Source organism: Apium graveolens, chromosome 7, assembly GCF_009905375.1.
Source record: "Apium graveolens cultivar Ventura chromosome 7, ASM990537v1, whole genome shotgun sequence".
NCBI lineage: Eukaryota > Viridiplantae > Streptophyta > Magnoliopsida > Apiales > Apiaceae > Apium > Apium graveolens.
This window is the reverse complement of record NC_133653.1, coordinates 110471874-110487806: the sequence shown is the minus strand read 5'-3', so window position 1 is coordinate 110487806 and position 15933 is coordinate 110471874.

Below are 15933 nucleotides of genomic sequence, written 5' to 3'. Positions count from 1 at the left end.
AAAACGGGCATTACGACGACTATATTTACGAGTTTTCCAAGTTTCTCACTGCACCAAAACCTCACCAAACAACCCACAATTATTAACACATCAAAACCTTAACTACATAATACTATACCAGTCCTTATTCTCCAGATTCTTCACAAGTTCTATTAACTATAACAAGATTCATTCACCAAATCACTCCAAATTCAAATCAAACTACTAATAATCAAAGATCATGCTTCTCATTTTGAAAACCAACCATCAAACTCACTAATAGTAAAAGTAAAGGCTATGGTTTGAAGTTTATACCTTCCTTGGTAGGTGTTAAGTTGCTAGGAAGCCTTAGGGAGCCTCCTACAAGCTTGATCTTTCCAAAGAAATCAAGAACACAAAGTTAAGCTTTGAAATTTCTAAAAGTACGATTGAAAGAACTGTAAAACTGAGGGTCTTACCTTGCTTATTTGGACGATACTTGTGAACAAGAGTTGTAGGCCATCTCAATACCTTTCGAAGAGCTATAGAACACAACATTTGAGTGAGTATTGAAGGAGATATGACAATTTCAAGTTGCTGGGTTTGTTTTGGCCGAGAGCTTCTCTTCATGGGAGCAAAGTCAAATTTTTAATTTTTGTGTTATGATATTTTGCTTGGTTGATTTCCTTTTTGGCTTGAAAAATTTTGATCTTTTACCATGGTAACTTTTGCATGGCCAAGAATCAACCAACAACACACTTCTTTTTGTCATGCTTATGTCACCATGCTTGTGTCACCTTTTTAACACATGTCCTTTCCTTGTGGTTTGATGATGTCACAATCATTGGCTTCTTGTACAAGCTTGTCTCTTGGTCGCTTATTTGTTTTACGGTTCGCTTAACTTTCGTTCTCGTTCGTCGTTTGAGGGATCATATCTGGGATCTTATTACTTGGGTTCCCCTAAACCTTTCTCAATATTTTATATTCCTTTTATGATCCTCTCTTATAATCCTTGAATTTAAATCCTTTTAATCATGTTACCTTATACTCATTTCTTTCGGTATCTGGTGGATTTTCGGGAAAAATCAAAGTGTCCGGATTCGAATTCTAACGACCTTTACATACACTCATTTACTTTATGGAATACTAATACGATCTTAGAATTTCCATAAAAGTACTCCTATATAGCGTGGTTTGATAATTTTCCTTAATCAGCATCATCAGCAAAAGTTACTATTTATCCGTGTTTCAAAAATTCCAAAAATTGGGGTTATTACAGTCTCCCCTCCTTAAAAGGATTCCGTCCCGGAATCAGATAGAAAATAAACAGGGATAATTTCTTAGCATTGCACTTTCTAACTCTCAAGTCAATTTTCCCACATTGTGGTTCTATCATCAAACTCTGACTAGTTTGATAACCCTTCTCCTAAGCACTTGTTCCTTTTCAATCTATAACCTTTCCCGGTTGCTCCATATAGGTTACGTCTGGTTGCATGTCTATGCGCTCATATGCCCCTATTTGTCTGGCATCCGGATTACACTTCCTTAACATTGATACGTGGAACATGTTATGAACTTGCTACAGGTTCGGGGGTAGGGCTAGCTCATATGCTAACTTCCCAATACGTCTTAATATCTCCAAGGGTCCAACAATTCGTGGGCTTAGCTTTCCTTTCTTTCCGAACCTCATCCATCCTTTCCAAGGGAATACCTATAACAGCACTAGGTCCCCTACTTCCTATTCTTTGTCCTTTTGTGTCAAATCAACATACTTCTTATGTCCATCTTAGGCTACTACCAGCCGTCCTATGATTAGATCTATTATATCCCTGGTCCTTTGGACCACTGCTGGTCCGAGCATCTTGCGCTCTGCAACTTCATCCTAGTATAAGGGAGATCGACATTGTGTTCCCTCAAGGATCTCATAAGGCGACATCTCAATACTAACATACGATCTATTTTCGTAAGAAAACCCAATCCGTGTTAAGTGATCATTCCAAATTCTTTCAAGTCTATCACACAGACTCTCATCATAGCTTCTTGCGCTATAGGTTTTGCTTCTCAATACCCACTCTTTTCCAGTTCGTAATCATTACTATCTTTCGTACCTAATATTATACTGGTTACACTTTTGCTCGTTAGCGTTCTATAACCTTTTAATAATTGCGTCAACCTTAGTATCACGAACGCGTTAGATTCGGAATACCACCGCACTGATACTACTTCCTTTCTAGCTGCTTCCATCTTCGAAAGCTTGATCCATCGTATAGAAGTAAAAGATTTTATTAAGAGATAACTATGATCATGAACACTTGTTACATCGCATAGTTAGTACAGAAGGTGGCCAGCCTTTAGTACTTGACAAGCAATTAAACAATAGATGGTATCCTACTAGGCTTCTATCACACAGATAGATAGTCATTCGGCAATACCTCCCCTTCTGGAAGGGTTGTTCTTCTCAGCTTATACAAAATGAAAAGGAGAGAAAAAAACGAATTGAAGAGAATTATATATGAAAAAGTACTGCCACAATATCTGGCTTGGAATCTACCTCTGAACTATAGAGGTTTGTTATAGGAGAACAATACATTTATATATATCAACATCAAGTATTATAGCATCGTATTTTGCATGCCTAAATATTTTGCTATTCCGTCCATCAATCTACGGACCCATGCTCTTGCTTGAGCTCATAAACAATCACCTTTGAAACTCCCTCGACATCGAAAATCGAATCTGGGATTTCATTCTAGACATCATCATTACTAGAATTTTATGCTTGCACCGCAACCTTCCTCGTATAGTAATACGACTCTCTATTGATAAGAAGGAATAAATATTCAATAGGTAGACAATCAACTTAATTAGTCTATCAATGATGACTTATATATCACCACGACCCGATTAGCGGTACTCAATCTCAACATCCATTCCAATACAACTCTCACGCTTGTAATCGGCTCATTACTCGCAGAATCATTCCTGCATTACTATGGTCCACCACTAACCTACTGTAGTCATTCATTTTCTATGAAATCTTAATAGCTAACCATACGGAGTCCATACATGTCGTATCAAATTCTTCTAAGGAGGCAACATAATCACCATTCCATGATTCATGAAGAACACTCCTGAACTTGGCATACATATAACATGAAGCAGATAAAATTGCAGAAGAGTTTCAATAAAAGCAACGATAGCAGGTTAATACCATTATTAACCATATGTCTTTATTATGAGACATGAAGCTCAAAGGTTCATTTAGTCCTTTCGTAACATGGTCCTGACTTATCTCAAGATATGACCTTATAAGATAGATAGCCCGCTCACGGCGATTTCATAAATTAAATCTTTACCAAACTACTATCACGGTTGAGTATCGCACAATCATCAGAAGGAATGTCAATCTTTCAAACCATAATACAATCTTCATGGCTTTAACTATTATCACTGTATTCCTCTGGCACGAGCGCCGATAATTGTCTTCTTACACTTAAAGTGTCGGTCACTTCTTTGGCCTTTCCTGATAGTAATATTTCCTTACAATCAATGTCATTTTAACCACCTTCACTAAATTTTTCTACCTCATTTCAAATCACTGCTTATGTGAAAATGCTTTTCTTAAGTCCTTGTGATAAAAAAATCACCATTTTTCCATAAGTCACTGCCTTAGTCTTTAAATGTAAACATTATCATGGCTGACTCTCGATCGTACTTAGAACATCTTTTATCTTAAGTCCTAATTGCCCTGAATAGTTTCGACCTTTACTGGTTCGATCCATACTTTCTCGTGGTTTAACACGTGCCCCACTTGGCATCATTATAATTACGCCATATTTCCTTTATCAACATTTCTATTCTTGATAATTTTGAATATTACCTTTCTCCTTGTAAAACCTCCAAGGTTATCCTTAAATCGTTCCTCCCGTATTCCCTAGATACAGGGCATATCAAAATACCATTTACTAATACTAGAACCATTGTCTATGTACTTCTGAAAAATTTCTTTACTGATCTTTAAAGGTTGTTGTTACCTTGATCCTTTCCAATTCATACTGTCAAAACTCATGCTGTCCCTATTAAGGGTGGATGCCAACCTTTATGCATTCCCCTAGGATTCATCTCAAGTTATCGAAGTTATATCCTTAATTCCACCTCGACAGTCTATACCAATTTCACAATAGCATCCTTATTCAAACTGAGGTCAATCCATATGGCCTCCAAAAGATAACAATGTTTACCCGCTTTCCTTCCCTAATTTGGTAATGACAACAGGGATGTTCTGGAAGATATTGGTCTTGTTCAACGTGAGCTTCTTCTTAATAATTCCTCATTTACTTTTGTTGTTTATCTCAACAGTCATCTCAATGTTGGGATATCTTTCATACCTGGCGTCTCCCTTCCTGGGTATCAAGCCACCGGTCTTACACTTCACATTCTTGAAGGTCACTTCCTTCATCCAATTTTCCTAATTTCTTACTTCCTTGTCTCCTCAGTCTATCCGCGTCTCATTATTTATCCTTCGAACTATTTCAAGGTTTCCTCAACTCCTCCCAACTTACAGGGGATAAACTATATGTATCTCTTATGCCTTCAACCATCAACTTTAAATCATGGTGAATCACCCTTATCCTGACGATTACATACTTTTCTATTTCTATTGCTATGAGTCTTTAGGGTTTCCTCATACCCAACTCCCTTATCATTCCTCAAACTCTATTGTCTTTATTTTCCTTTCCACTTCAGTTTCTTTTTTTTTTATTTTCTTTTCTATTACAATCATTTCATGAACCCACTACTCATTGACTTCAAACATCACGTCGTTCTGGGATTCTTGTCATCAGAACGAATCTTGACAACTTTTACAACTTAGCTTCATAATTCATCATACTCGTCCGCCTTTGTTCTGGCTCTAAAGATTTTACACTATCTCCATAACCTTGGGAATTACTTTCCCGAAAACAATTGACTGAACTTTAATCAGTTTATTCTAACCTCTGGCTCTGTGCCTTTCTTGGTCTTTCACCAGCGGGTGGCCTCTCTCTTAGAAGGATAAGTGACAAAAATAGTCTTTTGTGATTCGTCCATCATTTAGAATCTCAAATGATTCCTATATTTCCTTTAGCCAGGCTCTCGCCTCTACTGGGTTCGCTTGTTCCTTGGAACTCTGAGAGCTTAGCGACTTAAAGGTCCTGAAAGAATTTCCCACCGCATTGTCTCCTCAGGGTGGTGGTTGGGGATAATAGTCTAAGTTCTCTTTAGACAGGTCCATGAACTACCGTATAGGAGTACCGTCTCAGGTCTCCTTTCTTTACTCAACTTTCTGTTTCCTTAGTATGAAATGTTTCATCCTTCTCCCATACTTGGGGTTATCTTATACGTTAAAATCCTTGTTTTCCACTTCATTATGTTATGGGCTCCTTCTTTCTTAATGGAAACCTCCCTGACTATCACATTCGGGGTTTGCCCTAAATCTTATTCCTCGAGCTATGGATTTCATCTAAGATCTAGTCCTTAAGCTCTTAAACGTTTGGAACCCAAATTCTGTAGGAATACCTCGTTATTCCCTTATCATCTTTCTTGGTATTAATCTCTTCTCCAGTCATTAACTCTCTGCCTTCATTCATCACTTTTTCTTGGCACAATATGATCTTTTTCGATAATTCGGGCTGTATTGCAATCTCAAACAGTGTTTCGGTACCGGCTCCGGTTACCTTCACTTCTATTTCCATTTTCTCAAAATCTCTTATCAACTCTCCCAAAGACATTTTCATCTTGAGTCTCTCCTTTATAATAAGGGCATTAGCCACCATTTTGGCTTTCCCTGGATGATAAAGAATCTCATAATCGTAATCCTTGATTAGCTCTTACCACCTCCTCTGGCGCATGTTGAGCTCTTTCTGCGTGAAAATGCACTAGAGCACTTATGGCTTGTGTAAATCTCGCACTTCTCTCCATACAAGTAGTGCCTCCAATCTTTAGGGCAAAACTATTGCCACGAGCCCAAGCTCATGGGTGGGGATATCGAATTTTATATTCCCTTAATTGTCTTGACGCGTACGCAATTACCTTGTTGTGCTGTATAAGAAGCACCCTAATTCCTTATGCGAAGCATCACTACAAATCATAAAATCTCCTTTTCCATCCGGAAACGCCAACATAGGAGCCGTCACGAACCATTGCTTCAGTTTTTGAAATCAGTTCTCGCATTTCTCTGTCAATTCGAACTTCTCAGTCTTATGAGTAAGCCGCGTTAAAGGGGCTACTATCTTTACGAACTTGAACGAACCTCCGGTAGTGACCGACCAATCCTACCTCTGGTAGTTTCCCTAACCATGGTTATCAATTCCTCAGTGGTCCTTTATTCATTCTTGTCAGGATCCCCCACGGGATCCTCCTCAACAACAATCCCTTCTAGGACAACATCCTCAACCGCTACATCCTCAATATGAACATCATCAGGTCCCTCGTTAGGACGCTATATCGGATCCATAATCTGATCTCCAATAAGTAATAAAACATCATCGCGTTGTTGCTCCTCAACCTCAGGGTTCGGAGTCCCGCTACCATATACGATAACGAAATACGCTTCTATCACGATATTTATAAGGGTTCCCATAAGGGTTTTAACTGTCAGTACTACATTAGGTAGTCCGACTATGAACTTGGCAAGAGTTCTTATTATCTTAGTGATCTTATTATTTTAACGTCATATCATCTCTGAGGTTTATAACGCTTAGCTCTGATACCATTTCTGTAACACCCCCAAATCCGGGGTCGGGGATCCGGGTTGTCACGAGTTCCATTTCCCTTAATAACACCCAATCTTAATAAATAATCAACTACTCTGTACTGTGACCCCACAATAAACACACACCACAAATTATAGTCTCAGAGATGAACACTCAAAAATAACACAAGTCCTTATATTCCACAATTATAAACCGTTACACCTTAAAAAGGTTCTGATTAATTTACATATTCCTTGCCATTATTACAATTCATATTATACATAAGTCTGGTTCATCAAAAGTTGAAAGCCTAGCCTATTGGTAGCTCCTACCTCAGCTACGGCGGCATCAACGCTTCCAGAAAACTGCGGAACGTTTCCTAACCGCTTGCGAATTGGAAGCTTGGTCTTGTTCATCTTTTCTATCTGTTATTGTGTGATGAAAGAAGAAAGCAAGGGTGAGCAGCAAGCCCACCAAAATAATATGTATAATGATTTACAATATGCGAGCCTTCTCATAGTACTCATGAAAGTCTTGGTCAAAAGAAATGAACCAAGTTTGGTATCTTAATGAGTTGAAGTCGCAAAATATTCAGTATATATACATATATACTTTTCAAAATCTTGGAAGTCATCTTCCATGCATAATATACACAGAGTTCCAGTTTATAACTGTATAAAAATATCGTTGCAAGGTGATCTCAAATATCTACCCTTGTCTCAACGTTTTTCTGAAAATCTTTGATATGCATAAGATAATCATTAACTAGATATAAGTTGAAAATATGAAGTTACAAGATACCCCAATATACTTATATCTTTTCCAAATATTACTTGAACTACCACCGTTCAAGTTATAATCAGTTCAAAAGTTCATCACATAGATGAGACTACAAGACAAGATTTGAATAGATTCAATCTTTGAATATCATTATAAATAATGAAGTTACGAGATACTTCATTAAATCCCGATATATATATACACCTATATATATACATTTCATACACTCCTTGAAAATCTCTGTTATGAAAATTATAAATAGAGTTGCAATATCCAAAAAATTTGGAAAGGAGAAAACCTTGGCATAAACCTGATATCTTGCTGATCAGGCAAAGATACCAATAAGTAACCTTTTCTACTAGTAGATGGACGAATTCCCCACTGGTCATCACCCTGGCCGCAATAGGACCTTATACTGGACTGCCACTCAGCCACTTATGCATTTGATGGACTCCCACTGAGCCACTTACACTTTCATGGACGCCCACTGAGCCCATGTTGCTTATGCCGACTCGATAGATGGACTTACTTCCCGAACGTTGGGTAAGTAATCAATTCATTTACCAAAACAACATCCTCGTTGCGAATATAAAATACACCACAGAGTCGGATCCCTCAGGTTTTGAGCGAGTATTTAAATCCCCTTTAAAAGGAATATCTTAAATATAAAAATGAGTTTTTGGATCCGCTCTAACTTTTAAAAATTATTTTGAAGACTCGAAAACACTTTAAAGAGTGTTTGGAGTAATGCTGATTTAATGAAGTAAATCAGTCCCAATATATTTAGAAAATATCTGAATATTATTATTTACATAATATTCCCATAAAGAATAATCTTTATACAAATAATTGAAGTAGAAGTTGTAAGACTTATACTTGAAATGAGTATTAAATAACCAAAGATATACTTATACGAAAGTACTATCTTTATTTGAATAATCGAAAATAAGTTTGATTATCGAAACATTATTCTTTAATAAAATAAAGAATATTATTAAATAACAAGCGAAGTCATAATACCTCGAATGAATATTATAAATAATATTCATTAAATAAAATAACGGAGTCATACATCCTCAAATGAATATTCAATTAATAATCATTAATAATATAACTGAGTCATAAGCCCTCGAATGAATATTCGAAATAATATTCAATAATAAAATAAAGGAGTCACAAGTCCTCGGATGAATATTCGAAATAATATTCAATAATAAAATAAAGGAGTCATAAGTCCTCGGATGAATATTCGAAATAATATTCAATAATAAAATAAAGTTAAAGTTATCGAATAAACCTTATTCGATTAATAGTTTTGAAAACTATAACCATATATATATAAATATATATATATATATTATACTCGGGAACATCGACTCCCGGTTTTAGAAAATATTCACCTTTGGGTCCCCTATACTAAGGGTATACGCAACTACTGCTTATCTCTAGCATAGGTATTATGCAACTTATAAGCAATTGAATCAACAATATATATCAAGATTACGAAACAGACATGCATATATACCATATCACATGCTCCAATATATCGCAAGATTTGCTAATTAACCACCATGCATCTATCACAAGATAATGCATATACATATGTATACATCACAACAACAGTATAACGGGTAGAAAACTTGCCTGAGTGTTCCCGGATAGACTTAAGCTTAGAGTGGGTCCGATAACCTATGAACAACAACATAAATCGGAATTAAACCCCGGTCGCTTAAGAAACTAGACTTTAACCAATTAAACCCTAACGTTCGCTTATGGTCACTCCTACGCTTAACGAATCACATAAGTCGTTCGAGTACCCTCGCCTCCACCATTTTTAATAAATTAACCATTAAGAATTTTAAGGCGATTCTTTCGCGAGTACTCTACCAACTGCCTAATCCACTTTAAATAATTGTTTCATACTCAAATTAGTCAATTAAGGGCCTTAAATAAGGTCTCAAAGTAAAGTGAGGGGTAAAGGTTCGTTCGTAAAATGCCGTTACTTAAAACGGTCGTATCTCCTAAACCGTAAATCGGATCTAAGCGAACCACATACCAAAACGAAGCTTACGACATGATCTAGCTAAAAATGGCAAATTTAAAGATTGGTCAGTGAGTTACTGGTCCGAGATTCATGTACAACAGTCTAAGGAAAACGGGCATTACGACGGCTATATTAACGAGTTTTCCAAGTTTCTCACTGCACCAAAACCTCACCAAACAACCCACAATTATTAACACATCAAAACCTCAACTACATAATACTATACCAGTCCTTATTCTCCAGATTCTTCATCTCAACCAACCACAATCAAGTTCTATTAATTATAACAAGATTCATTCACCAAATCACTCCAATTTCAAATCAAACTACTAATAATCAAAGATCAGGCTTCTCATTTTGAAAACCAACCATCAAACTCACTAATAGTAAAAGTAAAGGCTGTGGTTTGAAGTTTATACCTTCCTTGGTAGGTGTTAAGTTGCTAGGAAGCCTTAGGGAGCCTCCTACAAGCTTGATCTTTCCAAAGAAATCAAGAACACAAAGTTAAGCTTTGAAATTTCTAAAAGTACGATTGAAAGAACTGTAAAACTGAGGGTCTTACCTTGCTTATTTGGACGATACTTGTGAACAAGAGTTGTAGGCCATCTCAATACCTTTCGAACGAGCTATAGAACACAATATTTGAGTGAGTATTGAAGGAGATATGACAATTTCAAGTTGCTGGGTTTGTTTTGGCCGAGAGCTTCTCTTCATGGGAGCAAAGTCAAATTTTTAATTTTTGTGTTATGATATTTTGCTTGGTTGATTTCCTTTTTGGCTTGGAAAATTTTGATCTTTTACCATGGTAACTTTTGCATGGCCAAGAATCAACCAACAACACACTTCTTTTTGTCATGCTTATGTCACCATGCTTGTGTCACCTTTTTAACACATGTCCTTTACTTGTGGTTTGATGATGTCACAATCATTGGCTTCTTGTACAAGCTTGTCTCTTGGTCGCTTATTTGTTTTACGGTTCGCTTAACTTTCGTTCTCGTTCGTCGTTTGAGGGATCATATCTGGGATCTTATTACTTGGGTTCCCCTAAACCTTTCTCAATATTTTATATTCCTTTTATTGTTACGACCGGCATTTTATGTAATATTATTTGTGAATAATATTAAGTTAAATAAAAATATATTCAATGATTGTGCGCTAGTGTGAGTAAAAATTTCTGCATTATAAATTTGCTTTGTGTAGTATATGATTTTTCAAAGCAAAAGTTTACTTAATTTCTTTATTTTTGATTTATAAGGAATATTCTAAGCCTTGGAGAAATTTTCTTTTAAAAGATATTTTGTTCACAAATTTTGAAAGTGATTTTATAAAATCTCTAAAAATCCAAGTTATTTTATGGTATAAATTTTATAATTTTTGAACTTGTGTTTTATTTTATAAAAATAAATCTTTATAAATATAATTAGCAAATTACATAGTTATCCTTGCATGCAAATTCCTTCCATACATTCCAAAAGGGCTAAAGAGTCAATAACCACCCCACTAACTCTTATTTCCTAGCCAAATACCTTCTTTACCCTTGCATGCAAATTCAACCAAGTTTAAGTGGAAGGTTAATCATGACAATTCCTAATTCCACTCACTTTTGCCAATACAAAAACCATAAGACAAGCAAAGTCATGATCATTTTACTCATCACCCACACCACACTCACTCTCTCCTCCCTCCCCTTCTCCCCCACTCTCGGCTCTCTCTCTCATTCTCGGGTTTTTAGACCGAGAACCCCCCCTCCCCATTTTTCTTCATTTCTCCACCAAGCTTCTACTCTTTATACAAGTAAATGTTATCTCCCATACCATGATCATTCATATTTCAAAGAGTTTTGAGTAGAAAGTTTAAGTTTAAGGGTTGCATGTAAAGGTTTTAGTGAAACTCAAAATACAATCTTGATTCTTATGGATTTAAGGTTGTTTTTGAGAGGACTACAATGAATGGATAAGTGCCAAGTCATGAGAAGGAAAATCTTGATGATTTAATGGCCATTTCCATCCATTTCATTCGGCCATGACCATATGGGAGCCGAATGAATGGTCCTTGAAATCATTCTTGTAGTTTTGATCAATTTTTGCATGTTTATGTGATAATGACTTGAATTTGGTGGTGAAAATTTGATAAAACTCCTTGCATGCTAAGTGATCATCTAGGTATACCATAGGCTAGGCTTGCATGTCAATTTTAAGATGGAATATATGTAGAAAATATGTTGTTTTGGTTTGAAAAACCCGAAGGCATGCATGCATGTGGAATTCTCTTAGTTTGTTGTAAGATTTTGACCATTTGGAAAAGATTTTGTTAGTGAGCCTTAATTTCAGTAGGAATAATGTGATAATATGGATTTATGCTTCTTGTTGCATGGTAATAATTTGTGGTTATCTTTTATAAAAATATATATCTTGTTGTTTCAAAAGCATAAAGGTTTATGATTTGTTAAGAGTAGTCTCTTTTATTTTGCCATAGTTGCACCATAGGGAAGGATGATCTCACCAAGGGTATTTTGAGAAAAAGGGAGTTAGTTCAGTAGAACACCAAGTATAGGTCTTGGTTTAAGTATTTAGTTGTTGATAATTGGGTTTGTCAAGTCAAAACCTTGGAAAATGAGAGTTATAGTTTCTGCAGAAAAATCAGTTTAGTACCCTGAGTTTAGAGTGAGTTTTGACCATGTCATTGATGTGCACTTTGAGGCCCAAGCCACCAGAAGTTAGTATGGGGAGTATATAATAGGTTTTAGGAGTTGGTTGGAGGTTTGCATGTCATTTGGTTAGGTGCACAAGTAGAATAACAAAATCTGTCCAGCAGGGGACAGTTTTGTTGCAACTTAGAAATAGGGAGATTTGGCCATGTCATGGGTAGGCCCTCATTAGGCCCAATTGGGCCTTAGTTAGAGGGTATGTCAGAGAAGTTTTTCCAACCATAGTTCATAGGATATGAGCTAGAACCATGTGTCACAAGTTAACTCAAGTCAGGGCATTTTCTGCCCAGAAAAACAGGGGAACCTTGGACTTTTAGCTTAGGCCCAAGAAGGCCCAAGCCAGGCCTTTGAGCCACATCAAGCTTGAGAGATGCCCTTAGGTCAGGAGAGTCTTGTGTAAAAATTTTGAAGAAAAACTTGTAGTTTAAGAGTGTCTAATGCACTCAAGAAACCTTAGTTACCATTCTGAAATTTGCACCAGTGAGCACTTTCACTTATCACATAGTTTTAGGACACTTAGAAGTGAGTATTAGGTCGACCACCATAGTTGTAAGATAGTATAAGGTCAGTAGAACAAAAGGCACAAGTGAGGGTCAATAGGTTTTGGATAATTTAGGAAAGGCACATTGAGTTAGGAAGCCCAAATTCGAAGACTTCGTTTAGTTAGCGACCAAGTAACTTAAGTGGTGAGTCGAGATCATCCAAGCCTAGTGTGGCATTATGGTGTATATGATGTTATTTGGTATTAATATACGATATGTGATTATGTGGCTACGTGTGTACATTTGAAAATATAAATGGTGGATATGAATTAAGTGTGTATAGGCCTAAGTGCCATCCATGTTTAATTTCGGGTTGTAAATAGGTTAAGATGGAAAGAATATATTATAATGAGGATTATTATTATTTATGTAGGATCTCGAGACGAGGGAAAACTTGCCATAAAAGTCGAGTGAAGCTCCAGTTGTTGCTCCTACCAGTCAGACCAGACCAGTCTATCTCAAGGCAAGTGATTCAACTTGACCTTCGTATTTACTGTAAACAGTTCATATATATATCGATGCAATTGTCCTGAGTCATTTTGATATATTTAAATCAAGCGTATCTTTTGTTTATCCTTGAGTTACATAGAGATGCCATGAACCCTCGAGTACGTATTGCAAGTAGGTCAAAAGTCTTTCATGATAGTTTAATGCCATGATAAAATAGAGATTTGTTATAATACCTTATTGATCCTTTTGATTATCATGCTATTGATCCCTGAGAAATCTTGATGTTGCACCCTGATGCTTTGATTCAACTCTTGAAATAACCTCGATAGAAACTTTATCTTGATATCTAAAAGCCAATCTTTTCTTAAATTCATTCATGATTGTTTGATAACCCTATCCTTACCCTAAAGCTTGATGCCCTGTTATATCTTGAGCTGATGATCACTTCCTTTATATTTTAGCACCTCTATCCTATTGGAACCAGTGATGCTTATCTCCTTGATGTTCTAATACCTATACCTTGTCTACAACCATTGCTTTAAGCCTAGTTTGGCATTACTCTTTCATATTATCCAATAGCCTTGCTTAATTTCCTTGTCAAAATTCTTGTTTATGGAAATCTCTCGATTACCCTAATATAGTAAAGTCTAGTAGATCATGGCCCTGAGATTTAGAGTCAGAATTCCAGTGTTTCAAGTTGATCTATAATCCCCTGATAAAAATGATTTCAGTCAAAAGAGATTTTGTCATAAATCGGCATCAGTTTTCGAAATGAATAAAAGGTGGATTTTTCAGTCCCAAAGGGGGACAAATGTTTTCTTGAATGGTGGATCTGGACTGAGACGCGAGTCCTTTCCACACTTATATTAGGCTTAAAAGTTGCCTAGGGATTCCCAATAATGTTTTAGAACCCAGCGAGGTTCGGGATTACTTCGCGGCTGATCACCGGCTGTAATCCGTAGCGTCATAAAATGATTTTGATTAAGAATGGTTTTAAAATTTGTTTTGATGTAAGCAAAATGATGCCAACTCACATAAGTTTTATCTCTCGATTATCATTGATTATGTCATTCCATTGTCATTCCTAAAGGTATATCTCGATTTATGCTTTGCGTTGTATTGTTAGCACTTGTTGAGCTTTTGGCTCACTTCTTGCTTTACCCTGATATTACAGCTAGCAGCCATGGTTAGATTCAAGCAGACTGCCCGTAAGACCTGTGATGCTGATGTTTATGTTCGAGCTCAGGTAGAATAAGTAATAATAGTTGTGTGAGGACTCGGTATTTGTAATCAGATGTAATAGTTGGTAGTGTTGGGCTGTTCCAAACCCTAAACTGTAAGATCTTGGATTTTGGTTGTGTAATACTCATTAAAATGATGTAATAGCTATAATTATTTTGCTATTTAAGTTGGGGGTGTGACAGGTTTTGGTATCAGAGCTACGGTTTAGAGTCCCTGAACAGCCCAAATAGGTTATAGGATTTGTGTGTAGGTTATAGATATTATGCGAGAGAGTAGGTTAAGTAGATTATTATTAATACTCCTCTTATTGGTTGTCAGCAAAGGGCGCATTCCTCGTCATCCTCTGGATCGGACGACACTATTGCTTTCTCCGTGTATGCTGAGTTGAGGCGCGAGTTCGACATGCTTCAGGGCAAGTACGACCGACTGATAGACCGACTGAAGAACGTGTATCCGGACAGCCGAAACTATGAAGGGAAGCCCAAGGAGCAGATGATTGCGAGACTTGAGACCTTGGTTGGGTACGTCAACACTAAGCTTGAGGAGATGCCAGTACACCGGGACCGTACTAGCCAGTATGTCATTCAGATGGTGGCGGATGAGCTCCAGAGCATTGCGAAGACGCTTCGAGAGGAAAAGTCTACCAAGCCCCGTTCAGATGGAGTGGAGCCTTAGTTCTTTCCATTTACCTTTCATGTTGTTGTACTATCAGACTCTATGGAATCCCCGGTTGATTCCGTCTTTCCTTTAAATAAGCCTGTTATTTCTAGAATCAGACTATGTCCCAATCCTATGTACTGTGACCTTTAAAATTTCAATAATTATGTGCTATTGTTCCAATTGCTCTCAACTGTTATTTTATGTTTTGTCATCATATCTGGAAACTTGACCCCATATGTAAACAAGAATGCCATGCGATACCCTCGAATCATTTTATCATTCATATTTGTTATAACACAACTCTTATTTCAGGATCATGCCTCCCAAAAAGAAGAATCCAACAACCACCTTCACCACAGACCCAAATATTCTTCAACTACTGGAAACCTTGCAACAGCAAACCAATGCTATAGCTCAACAACAACTAACCCTTCAACAACGAATTGAAAACCAAGATAACCGTGAGCCATATCAACCACCTGAACCACCAGTACCACCAAGACAAATTGTCACTTTCAAGGCTTTTCAGAATGTGAATCCACCTGTATTTCATGATACCACTGATCCAGTGATAGCAAACACATGGATCAAGGAGATGGAAAGGGCTTTTGAGTTGGTACAGTTAGGGGACGATCAGAAGACGCTGTATGCCACTTACTTCTTGAAGGGAGAAGTCATTTATTGGTGGGAATCAGTAAAAGCTATGGAAGTCACTCAGCAGATTTCTTGGGAGAGATTTAAGAAGTTATTTCTGGACAAGTATTACCCTAAGTACATGCAGAATCAGATGGAGCTAAAATTTCTTGAGTTAAAACAAGG